Here is a 12299-nt window from a genome sequence, read left to right as displayed (position 1 = left end):
AAATAAAAATAAAATGTTTAGTAATTACAAAGGAAAAAATAGTCTACAGTGGAGAATCCTGGCAGGCACCACTTTAAACACGTGATCAAAGTTAACATCACCACGTGTAAAATATAGTAACATTAGGTATCTACTGATAGGATCCTTTGAGAAAGGCACATCACTTCTGTGGTATTGCCACAAAATTACAGAAAATCCATCACTTCAATCTAGTCATAAATATAGACAAGGCCAGGCACAGTGGCTCATACCACCAATCCCAGGTCTGGATCCTGACCCCAAGAGAGGGTTCCTGGATCTCACACAAGAAAGAATTCAGGGTGAGTCTGCAATGCAAAGTGAAAGCAAGTTTACTATTTTTTATTTTATTTATTCTTTTTTTTTTTTTTTTTTTGAGATGGAGTCTCACTGTGTTGCCCAGGGTGGAGTGCAGTGGCGCAATCTTGGCTCACGGCAACCTGTGCCTCCCTGGTTCAAGCAATTCTCTGCCTTAGCCTCCCCAGTAGCTGGGATTACTGGCGCCCACCACCACACCTGGCTAATTTTTGTATTTTTAGTAGAGATGGGGTTTAAACATCTTGGCCAGGCTGGTCTTGAACTCCTGACCTCGTGATCCACCTGCCTCAGCCTCCCAAAGTGCTGGGATTACAGGCAAGAGCCACCGCCCCCAGCCAGCAAGTTTATTAAGAAAGTAAAAGCATAAAAGAATGGCTACTCCATAGACAGAACAACCCAAGGACTGCTGGTTGCCCATCTTTATGGTTATTTCTTGATGATATGCTGAACAAGGGGTGGATTACTCATGCCTCCCCTTTTTAGACCATATAGCGTAACTTCATGACGTTGCCATGGCATTTGTAAACTGTCATAGCGCTGGTGGGAGTGTAGTAGTGAGGACTCATTGCCATTTTGGTTTTGGTGGGTTTTGGCCAATTCCTTTACTACAACCTGTTTTATCAGCAAGGTCTTTATGACCAGTATTTTGTGCCAACCTCCTATCTTATGCTGTGACTTAGTATGCCTTAACTGTATGGGAATGCAGCTCATAGGTTTCAGCCTCATTTTACCCAGCTCCTATTCAGGATGGAGTTGTTGTGGTTCACATGCCTCCAACACCTGTAGTCTCAACTACTTGAGAGGCTGAAGCAGGAGGATCACTTGAGCGCAACAGATCTTGGCTTCAGTAAGCCATGTTCGTGTCACTCCAGCCTGGGTGACAGAGCAAGACCCTGTCTCAAAAACCAAAAAAACAAAACCAACAAGGCTGGGCATGGTGGCTCATGCTTGTAACCACAGCACTTTGGAAGGCCGAGGCAAGAGGATTGCTTGACCCCAGGAGTTTGAGACCAGTCTAGACAACATAGCGACATTCCATCTTTACAAAAAATATTTTAAATTAGCCTAGTGTGGTGGCATGCACCTGTAGTCCCAGCTACTCAAGAGGCTGAAGTGGGAGGATCACTTGGGCCTGGGAGGTCGTAGCTACAGTGAGCTGTGATCATGACACTGCACTCCACCCTGGATGACAAAGTGAGACTTTGTCTCAAAAAAAAAAAAAGAAGAAGGAGGAGGTCGGGTGCAGTGGCTCACACCTGTAATCCCAAAACTTTGGGAGGCTGTGGCAGGCAGATCACCTGAGGTCAGGAGTTCGAGACCAGCCCGGCCAACATGGTGAAACCCCGTGTCTACTAAAAATACAAAAAATTAGCCAGGTGTGGTGGCAAGGTTTCAGTGAGCCAAGATCATGCCACTGCACTCTAGCCTGGGTGACAGAGCAAGACTCCATCTCAAAAAATAGTAATAATTAAAAAAAAAATAGATAAAAATCAGACAAACCAAAATTGAAGAAAATTCTACAAAATAACTGACTCTTCAAGTATTAATCCTTCTTATCTCCATGTCTCTTCATAGGTTGTATGTGCACCTGATTTTCTTTGTGGGAAAGGAGAACACCGAGGCTCCATCCATTTCTTCCCCATTGATGACTTCCAGAGTGACTGGGGTGTTGCAAGTCTCAATAAAAAGTTGTAGAAAAGTGTTTCCACATAGTCAAGTAAACATGAGAAGTACCACACTGCACATCAGCAGATTAGCGAAACCTCCTTATTCTCTAATTTTGGAAAGATAGAACTAACCAGATATCACAGGAAACAAAAACACTGAGCCCACCAAATGCACATGGAAGAATGTTCAGAACAGTTCCTTCACACTCCAAATTTCTGTTATTATCTGTATTAGTCAAAACTCGGCCAGGTACAGTGGCTCACGCCTGTAATCCCAGCACCTTGGGAGGCTGAGGCAGGTGGATCACAAGGTCAAGAAATCGAGACCATCCTGAATAATATGGTGAAACCCAGTCTCTACTAAAAATACAAAAAATCAGCTGGGCATAGTGGTGTACATCTCTAATCCCAGCTACTCAGGAGGCTGAGGCAAGAGAAACGCCTGAACCCTGGAGGCAGAGGTTGTAGTGAGCTGAGATTGTGCCACTGCACTCCAGCCTGGGTGACAGAGCGAAACTCTGTCTCAAAAAAAAAAAAAAAAAAGACACCAGCAGGACTGGCTGTCTGGTGAGGGCTGCTCTCTGCTTTTAAGAGGGTGGCTTGGGCTCACGCCTGTAATCCCAGCACTTTGGGAGGCCAAGACTGGTGGATTACTTGAGGTCAGGAGTTCGAGACCAGCCTGGCCAACATAGTGAAACCCTGTCTCTACTAAAAATACAAAAAATTAGCAGGGTGTGGTGGTAGGTGACTGTAATCCCAGTACTCGGGAGGCTGAGGCAGGAAATCGCTGGAACCCGGGAGGCGGAGGTTGCAGTGAGCTGAGCTTGCACCACTGCACTCCAGCCTGGGCGACAGAGCAAGACTCTGTCTCAAAAAAAAAAAAAAAAAGAGGGTGGCTGGATGCTGCATCTTCCAGGGAAAGGAATGCTGGGTGTTCATATGGCAGAAGGGCAAAAAAGCAGTGAACTCCCTCCCATCAAGCCATTTTATAAGGGAACTTAACGCAATTCACAAAGGCAAAGCCCTCATTACTCAATCATCTCCCAAAGGTCACTCCTTCCAATTCTGTGGCATTAGGGAATAAATTCCAATATGAATTTTTGGAGGGTACAAAAACATGCAAATCAGAGCACCATTTAATGAGAAGAGAAGTAGGGAAGCAGGAGGGCATGTTCCTTCCCTACAGAGCAGGAGTCTGCAAATTACCACGTGCAGGCAAGCCACAAATTTCTGTAAATAACTTTTTTTGTGTGTTTTTTTTGTTTTGTTTTTTTGAGATGGCATCTCGCTCTGTTGCCCAGGCTGGAGTGCAGAGTTGCAATCTTGGCTCACTGCAACATCCACCTCCTGGGTTCAAGCAGTTCTGCCTCAGCCTCCTGAGCAGCTGGGATTATAGGCATGCGCCACCACGCCCAGCTAATTTTTGTATTTTTAGTAGAGATGGAGTTTCACCATGTTGGCCAAGCTGGTCTCGAATTCCTGACCTCAGGTGATCCGCCGGCCTCAGCCTCCCAAAGTGCTGGGATTAAAGGTGTGAGCCACCTCACCCGGCCTAAAGTCTTAACGTTTTATTAGAATATATCTTAGCAGTGATAGTTCTGGGCATGCATTATGTTCTTTCAGCTTGTAGTTTCAAACCTTTTTGAAAATCGTCTTTTTTGGGGATTCCTCTTATTTTACTGTTGGGTTTTGCCCATCTTCAATATTTTGGACTTTGTCTTGAATCTTTTTCTTTTTTTTTTTTTTTTTGACACCATGTCTCACTCTGTCGCCTAGGCTGGAGTGCAGTGGCGAGATCTCAGTTCACTGCAACCTCCACCTCCCAGGTTGAAGCGACTCCCCTGCCTCAGCATCCTGAGTAACTGAGATTACAGGCACATGCCACCACACCCAGCTAATTTTTGTATTTTTAGTAGAGACGGGGTTTTACCATGTTGGCCAGGCTGGTCTCGAACTACTGACCTCGTGATCCACCTGCCTCAGCCTCCCAAAGTGCTGGAATTACAGGGGTGAGCCACAGCACCCAGCCCCTTCTCTTTTCTTTCTTTCTTTATTTTTTTATTTTTTTTAGATGGAGTCTCGCTCTGTCGCCAGGCTGGAGTACAGTGGCGTGATCCCTACTCACTGCAACCTCTGCCTCCCGGGTTCAAGGGATTCTCCTGCCTCAGCCTGCCAAGTACCTGGGATTACAGGTGCCCACCACCATGCCCGGCTATTTTTGTATTTTTAGTAGAGACAGGGTTTCACCATATTGGCTAGGCTGGTCTTGAACTCCTGATCTCAGGTGATCCACCCGCTGCAGCCTCCCAAAATGCTGGAATTACAGGAGCGAGCCACTAAGCCTGCCCTCTTTTTTATTTATTTTTATTTTTTTAGTACGACAGAGCCTTGCTTTATTGCCCAGGCTAGAGTACAGTGGTATGATCTCGGCTCACTGCAACATTTGCCTCCCAGGTTCAAGCGATTCTCCTGCCTCAGCCTCCTGAGTAGCTAAGACTAAAGGCACCCTCCAACATGCCTGGCTAATTTTTGTATTTTTAGTAGAGATGGGGTTTTACTACATTGGTCAGGCTGGTTTTGAATTCCTGACCTCAAGTGATCCACTCACCTTAGCCGCCCAAAGTGCTGGGATTATAGGTGTAAGCCACTGTGCCAGGCCCATTTTTTCATTTAAAACTTTTCTGGGCTGGGCGTGGTGGCTCACGCCTGTAATCCCAGCACTTTGGGAGGCCGAGGCAAGCAGATCACGAGGTCAGGAGATCGAGACCATCCTGGCCAACATGGTGAAACCCCATCTCTACTAAAAGTACAAAAATTAGCTGGACGTGGTGCCACATGCCTGTAATCCCAGCTACTCCGGAGGCTGAGGCAGGAGAATCGCTTGAACCCAGGAGGCAGAGGTTGCAGTTTGCTGAGATCGCGCCACTGCACTCCGGCCTGGCGACACAGCGAGACTCCATCTCAAAAGGATTAAAAAAAAAAAATTTTCTAGGAGGCTGAATCAGGAGGACTGCTTGAGCTCAGGAGTTTGAGACCAGCCTGGGCAATATGGTGAAAACAAGTCTCTACAAAAAAATTTTTTTAAGTGAAAAATGATCTGACTCTCACCTGTAGTCTCAGCTACTCAGGAGGCTGAAGCAGGAGTAACAGGAGCCCAGGAAGTTGGGTTCCTGGCTGCAGAGACCTGATTGTGCTACTGCCCTCTAGCCTGGGTGACAAAGCAAGACCCTGTCTCTGAAAAATAATTAAAGTTGCTTTTCTTCGTTTTACCTTCTATTTATCTTAAAGCATTATTGTTTGTTGTTATTCACTCTAATCCATCTAGCTTAGCCTTAATTCCTAAAATGCTTCTTTTATTTCTAAATTTCTTCCTGATTTCTGGCCGGGCGCGGTGGCTCACGCCTGTAATCCCAGCACTTTGGGAGGCCGAGGCGGGCGGATCACAAGGTCAGGAGATCGAGACCACGGTGAAACCCCGTCTCTACTAAAAATACAAAAAATTAGCTGGGCGCGGTTGTGGGCGCCTGTAGTCCCAGCTACTGGGGAGGCTGAGGCAGGAGAATGGCGTGAACCCGGGAGGCGGAGCTTGCAGTGAGCTGAGATCCGGCCACTGCACTCCAGCCTGGGCGACAGAGCGAGACTCCGTCTCAAAAAAAATAAATAAATAAATAAATAAATAAATAAATAAATTTCTTCCTGATATCTATCTTTTTTCTGAATTTTTCTAATTATTGTTTATGTTGTCTTGCATGACTTGTGTCATTTTCTTAATACTTTAGCTTGTTTTGGAATAGCAGGAACAGTCTCCTGGTTCGTTTTTATGGGCATCTTGCTGGCATGTTTTCATTTTCTTATAGAGATGTTCTCGTTTTCATCCCATTTTTCTTATATAACTTATTCTAACAGTGAGGGACACCCTTACTCTTTTCTGTTGATCCTTTTTTTTTTTTTTTTTTTTGAAACGGAGCTTCGCTCTTGTTGCCCAGGCTGGAGTGCAATGGCATGATCTTGGCTCACTGCAACCTCTGCTTCACGGGTTCCAGCAATTCTTCTACCTCAGCCTCCCAAGTAGCTGGGATTACAGCCATATGCCACCATGCCCAGCTAACGTTTGTACTATTGTAGAGACGGGGTTTCACCATGTTGGTCAGGCTGGTCTTGAACTCCTGACCTCAGGTGATCTGCCCGCCTCTGCCTCCCAAAGTGCTGAGATTACAAGCATGAACCACTGTCTGTTGATCATTTTTAATGTGATCTTTCGGAAGGAGGGATGGTTTAGGATGGCCTTTGTACCTTCCCAGATCTCTGCTGTTTTCACGTAGTATACTGCGAAAACATGTGGCTTGCTTTCTGAACTTCCCCCTGCTCGGTTTTTGAGCTCCATTGTCCCTATCATGCTCAATTTTGATTGTGTTGAGCAGTTTCTCCTCACTGTAGGGCAGAAGGGGAGTTCTGCTCTCAGGGGCCAGACTGCTGCAGACTCGTGACCTTCTATAGGCCCATTTCACTCACCATTAGGCAGGGCACGAGTGCTCCGAGTTTCAGCCACTCCTCACATTGGCCGTGCTCTCTAGGGAATCCTGGTTGTGTGTTTTGGGGTTCTGCTATTCTCAAGCCCATCAGTTCCCTGTTGCTTCTCCCTGCTTTCTCCTTCACAGACACTGATAACGTAAGGCATTAGTTGCCATTGTATTCCAGCCTGGGCGACAAGAGCAAGATTCCATCTAAAAAAAAAAAAAAAAAAAAAAAAAAAACCAAGGGGGCCAGTTGCTGTCACTTATGCCTCTAATCCCAACATTTTGGGAGGCCCAAGGCAGGCGGATCACCTGAGGTCGGGAGTTACAGACCAGCCTGACCAACATGGAGAAAGCTTGTCTCTACTAAAAATACAAAATTAGCCGGGGGTGGCGGCGCGTGCCTGTAATCCCAGCTACTCGGGAGGCTGAGGCAGGGGAATCGCTTGAACCCAGTAGGAAGAGGTGGCAACTCCATCTCAAAAAAAAAAAAAAAGGATGTCCACCCAATTCTTTATTATTCTGTAAGATGTTCACATAAGGGAATGCTGTGTGAAGGATGCCAGATGCAAATTGGCAGCTGTGCAGACACTCCTAGATCAGACAAGAATTCTATTATTTTTTCAACTCCTATATATCAGAAATTCAAAATTAGAGAAAAAGATACCATTAACAGAGTAGAAATAAAGCTTCAGAGTGGGAGAAGATAATTGAAATACATCTAACAGACAGAAGACTCCTGCCCAAAATATACACAAAAAGACAACTTATTAAGAAAAAGATAACATAATAGAAAAATGAGCAGAAGAATTGATGCTGTACTTCCAAAAGAAGAATATACAGCGGGGTGCGGTGGCTCATGCCTGTAATCCCAGCACTCCAGGAGGCCGAGGCGGGTGGATCACAAGGTCAGGAGTTCAAGATCAACCCGGCCAAAATACAAAAAAAATTAGCCGGGCATAGTGGCAGGCACCTGTAATCCCAGCTACTTGGGATGCTGAGGCAGAGAATTGCTTGAACCCGGGTGGCCAATGTTGCAGTGAGCCAAGATTGCGCCACTGCACCCCAGCCTGGGTGACAAAGTGAGACTCCATCTCAAAAAAAAAAAAAAAAAAAAAGAAGTGTATACAAATGGCCAGCGGGGTTACAGTACATATAATGTCATTAGTAATTAGGGAAATGCATGCCAGGCGCGATGGCTCACGTCTGTAATTCCAACACCTTGGGAGGCTGAGGCAGGTAGATCACCCGAGGTCAGGAGTTTGAGACCAGCCTGGCCAACATGGTTAAAACCCTGTCTCTACAAAAAATACAAAAATTAGCCAGGTGTGGTGGCATGCGCCTGTAATCCCAGCTACTCGGGAGGCTGAGGCACGAGAATTGCTTGAACCCAGGAGGCAGAGGTTGTGGTAAGCTGAGATGGTGCCACTGCACTCCAACCTGGGCGACAAAGCAAGACTATCTCAAAAGTAATAATAATAATAATTAGGGAAATGCATATTAAAACCATAATAAGATACCAGTATATGCTCATCAGCTAGCAAAACTTTTTCTTTTTCTTTTTCTTTTTTTTTTGGAGGCAGAGTCTCGCTCTATCTTCCAGCCTGGAGTGCAGTGGTGTGATCTCGGCTCACAGCAGCCTCCACCTCCCAAGTTCAAGCAATTCTTCTGCCTCAGCCTCCCAAGTAGCTGGGAATACAGGCCCCTGCCACCACACCCGGCTAATTTTTGTATTTTTAGTAGAGACGGGGTTTCTCCATGTTGGCCAGGCTGGTCTCAAACTCCTGACCTCGGGTGATCTATCTGCCCCAGCTTCCCAAAATTTCAGGATTAGAGGCGTGAACCACCGCACCTGGCCAAACCTTTTATAAGTTAATATCTCTGCACAATGGGCAAAAATTTTAGTTTCGCAATACCAACTGTTGCTGAGGGTGCGGATCAAAGGGACTCTCATTCCCTGAAATAAATAGGTATCATCACTCAGGAGCAGTTTGGAATAGTCTGCTAAAGATATACAAACCCAATGGCCTACCAATGTCATTCCTAAACATATACCCTAGAGAAATGTGAGCACATGTACCCCCAGCTACATAGACAAAAATATTCGCAGAAGCGTTGCCTATAATACCAAAAAGTGAAAACATCCTAGATAAAAAGAAAGGTAAAGATTTCTGTAAATATTATATGGGTAAGACAATATCAGTAGGAATGGGAAAGTAAGGACCTCTAAAAAATCATTTCCTCCAAGTCAACAAAAAGTGCGAAACTTTGTAAAATATTTGAAATATGAGTCAAATGTGATTGGCCATGGCCTGTGACACAGTCACAGGAGATCCTGTGCCCAAGGTGGTAGGACTACAGCTCAGTTTTACACATTTTAGACATCAGTCAATATATGTAAGATGTACATTGGTTCCGCCAGGCGTGGTGGCTCACGCCTGTAATCCCAACACTTTGGGAGGTTGCGGCTGGTGGATCACGAGGTCAGGAGTTCGAGACCAGCCTGGCCAACACGGTGAAACCCTGTCTCTACTAAGAATACAAAAATTAGCTGAGCGTCGTGGTGGGCACTTGTAATCCCAGCTACTTGGGAGGCTGAGGCAGGAGAATCATTTGAACCCAGGAGGCGGAGGTTGCAGTGAGCCAAGAGCGCACCATTGCACTCCAGCCTGGGCAACAGGGCGAGACTCCGTCTCAAAAAAAAAAAAAAAGATGTACATTGGTTCCATCTGGAAAGCTGGGATGACTCAAAACAGGAGGGGGCGCTTCCAGGTTATCGGTGGATTCAAAGATTTTCTGATTGGTTATTGGTTGAGAGTTTATCTAAAGCCTTGGAATCAATAGAAGGGAGTGTCTGGGGTTAAAATAAGGGGTTCTTATTGTGCAGATGAAATTGAGGTTCTATTATGCAGGCTTCAAAGAGAATAGATTATAAATGTTTTTATCAGACTTAAAGAGACAGTTTTATCAGACTTAAAGAGATAGTTTTGGCCGGGCGCGGTGGCTCAGACCTGTAATCCCAGCACTTTGGGAGGCCGAGACGGGCGGATCACGAGGTCAGGAGATCGAGACCATCCTGGCTAACACGGTGAAACCCCGTCTCTACTAAAAAAATACAAAAAAACTAGCCGGGCGAGGTGGCGGGTGCCTGTAGTCCCAGCTACTCGGGAGGCTGAGGCAGGAGAATGGCGGGAACCCGGGAGGCGGAGCTTGCAGTGAGCTGAGATCCGGCCACTGCACTCCAGCCTGGGCGACAGAGCGAGACTCCGTCTCAAAAAAAAAAAAAAAAAAAAAAGATAGTTTTGCAGGCCCATTTCAAAATATGTCAAAGCAATATATTTTGGGATAAAATATTTGTATTTATTTTGCAACTGCAATCTGTCATGTTGGTATCTTATTGCTACAGAGTCTGCTCTCTCCGTCTCAAAGTCTCTGTTTTAATGTTAATGCTGGTCAGCTGTGCCTGAATTTCAACAGGAGGAAGGTATAATGCTGCCTGTCCCACCACCCATTCCCATGATGGTCTGAAATAATGTTTCAGGTTTATTTTTGAATGCCCTTGGTCAAGAGGAGGAATCCATCCAGGTGGCTGGGGGGCTTAATGCTGGATGTAATGCTGCCATTAAGAATACTGGCAGAAAGGGTAAAAATGCATGTTTTCAGAACTTTAAGAAAAAGACTATGACATGCTAGGCGTTGGCTCACACCTGTAATCCCAGCACTTTGGGAGGCCAAGGCAGGTAGATCACCTGAGGTCAGGAATTGAAGAACAGACTGGGCAACATGGTGAAACCCCATTTCTACTACAAATACAAAAAATTAGCCGGGGATGGTGGCACACGCCTGTAATTCCAGCTACTTGGGAGACTGAAGCAGGAGAATCGCTTGAACCTGGGAGGCAGAGACTGTAGTGAGCTGAGATTGTACCACTACACTCTAGTCTGGGCAACAGAGTGAGACTCCATCTCAAAAAAAAAAAAAAAAAGCAGACGAATAGAATACCAAATTCCAGCATGAAAGCATGAGGAGCTCCATGACCCATTCTCCAGTGAGATTTGTGAAAACTCTAAAGACCCAACTATTTAAAACCTGTAGAAATGGGCTGGTCACAGTGGCTCATACCTGTAATCCCACCACTTTGGGAGGCTTAGGTGGAAGAATTGCTTGAGCTGAGGAGTTTGAGACCAGCCAGGACAATATAGGGAGACCCTGTCTCTACAGATAATTTAAAAAATAACTGGGCATGGTAGCATGCACCTGTGGTCCCAGCTACTCAAGAGGCTGAGGCAAGAGGATTGCCTGAGCCTGGGAGGTCAAGGCTGCAGAGCCTGTCTCAAAAACAAACAAAAACTCTAGAAATGGTCATAAGGGCCTCAGGAAAATGCAGAAACATATTCAACAAAATCTACGAATATTCTGCAGGAAAAGCAAGCGTCTCAGGTATGTGAACCAAAACTGCCACCACTCTCCTCCCTATCAGATCAACAAGGCAGAGAATCTGCCTCAGATTGCTGCTGCCAGACAGCGCTCCCTCTCCCTGCAGCTCCTAGTCAGAAGGCTTTATCTGGCCAGGTGTGGTGGCTCACGCCTGTAATCCCAACACTTTGGGAGGCCAAGGCGGGCAGATCACGAGGTCAGGAGCTTGAGACCAGCCTGGGCAATATGGTGAAACCCCATCTCTAAAAACACAAAAATTAGCCGGGCATGGTTGTGCGCACCTGTAGTCCCAGCTACTCGGGAGGCTGAGGCAGAAGAATCGCTTGAACCCGGAAGGTGGAGGTTGCAGTGAGCCGAGATCGTGCCACTGCACTCCAGCCTGGGTGACAGAGTGAGACTCCGTCTCAAAATTAAAAAATAAAAATAAAAAAGAAGGCTCTATCTTCGGGATGAGGGAAAGGTCAGCGTTTCTCATCCTGCCCCCAGCTACCTGTTGTTTAATCTAAGATAGTAGGCGAGCACAGCTGAGAGTAGGAGTTTCTCTTCTGCTATTCAGTCCCAACTTGCAGGATGAAGGTGCTACCTTAGGCATAGTGCACTGAGGAGACTGGAGCCCTGGTCACCCTTGTCCCAGCACTTTGCATTTCAAGAGAGGCCAGTGGAGAGATACTTGGCTCCTCCCATACTTCCCCACCCACTGAGAGATTAGGTCTTAGAGTCCAGGTGTCACTCAGCAAGAACTTGCCATTGTCTTTACCCTGTTCTCCGAGATTTTGCCTGGGAAGAGAAGCAGGCAGTAAAATAGGTAGCTTCTAATCTCCTCCCATTTGCAAGATCATGGGTGCTCTCAATGGAGTGCAAACAATGAAAATTAAAGTGAAAGGCAGAACCGGAAGACCGCTAGTTTATAAGAGGGAATGGTGACCAAGACAAGTGCGAAGAGGCCTCCTAGGGTTAGCACAAATGCAAAACACTGAGAGCAGAAACTATTCCTTCAAAGGAGCACATTTGATTGGATTACTTTGAAGAGCAATTTATGCACCCCCCCACCCTGCCCCCGGCATTGTTGAAAACTCTTTTTTTTTTTTTGAGACAGAGTCTTGCTCTGTCACCAGGCTGGAATGCAGGTTGCTCACCGCAACCTCCGCCTCCTGGGTTCAAGTGATTCTCCTGCCTCAGCCTCCCGAGTAGCTGGGACTACAGGTGCCCGCAACAACGCCTGGCTAATTTTTGTATTTTTAGTAGAGAGAGGGTTTTGCCATGTTGGGCCAGGCTGGTCTCCATCTCTTGACCTCATGATCCGCCTGCCTTGGCCTCCCAAAGTGCTGGGATTACAGGCGTGAGT

At 46.2% G+C, this 12299-nt stretch overlaps 1 protein-coding gene across 1 annotated transcript in view; it reads right to left on the bottom strand.

Moving 5' to 3' along the window:
- RPN1 (ribophorin I) overlaps positions 1-12299 on the bottom strand; it is a 359024-nt gene that overhangs the window by 26994 nt on the left and 319731 nt on the right. The gene's annotated exons all lie outside the window — the stretch shown is intronic.

Source organism: Macaca thibetana, chromosome 2, assembly GCF_024542745.1.
Source record: "Macaca thibetana thibetana isolate TM-01 chromosome 2, ASM2454274v1, whole genome shotgun sequence".
NCBI classification, from domain to species: domain Eukaryota; kingdom Metazoa; phylum Chordata; class Mammalia; order Primates; family Cercopithecidae; genus Macaca; species Macaca thibetana.
The sequence above is the reverse complement of the archived record's forward strand: the minus strand, read 5'-3'. Positions and strand labels throughout refer to the sequence as shown.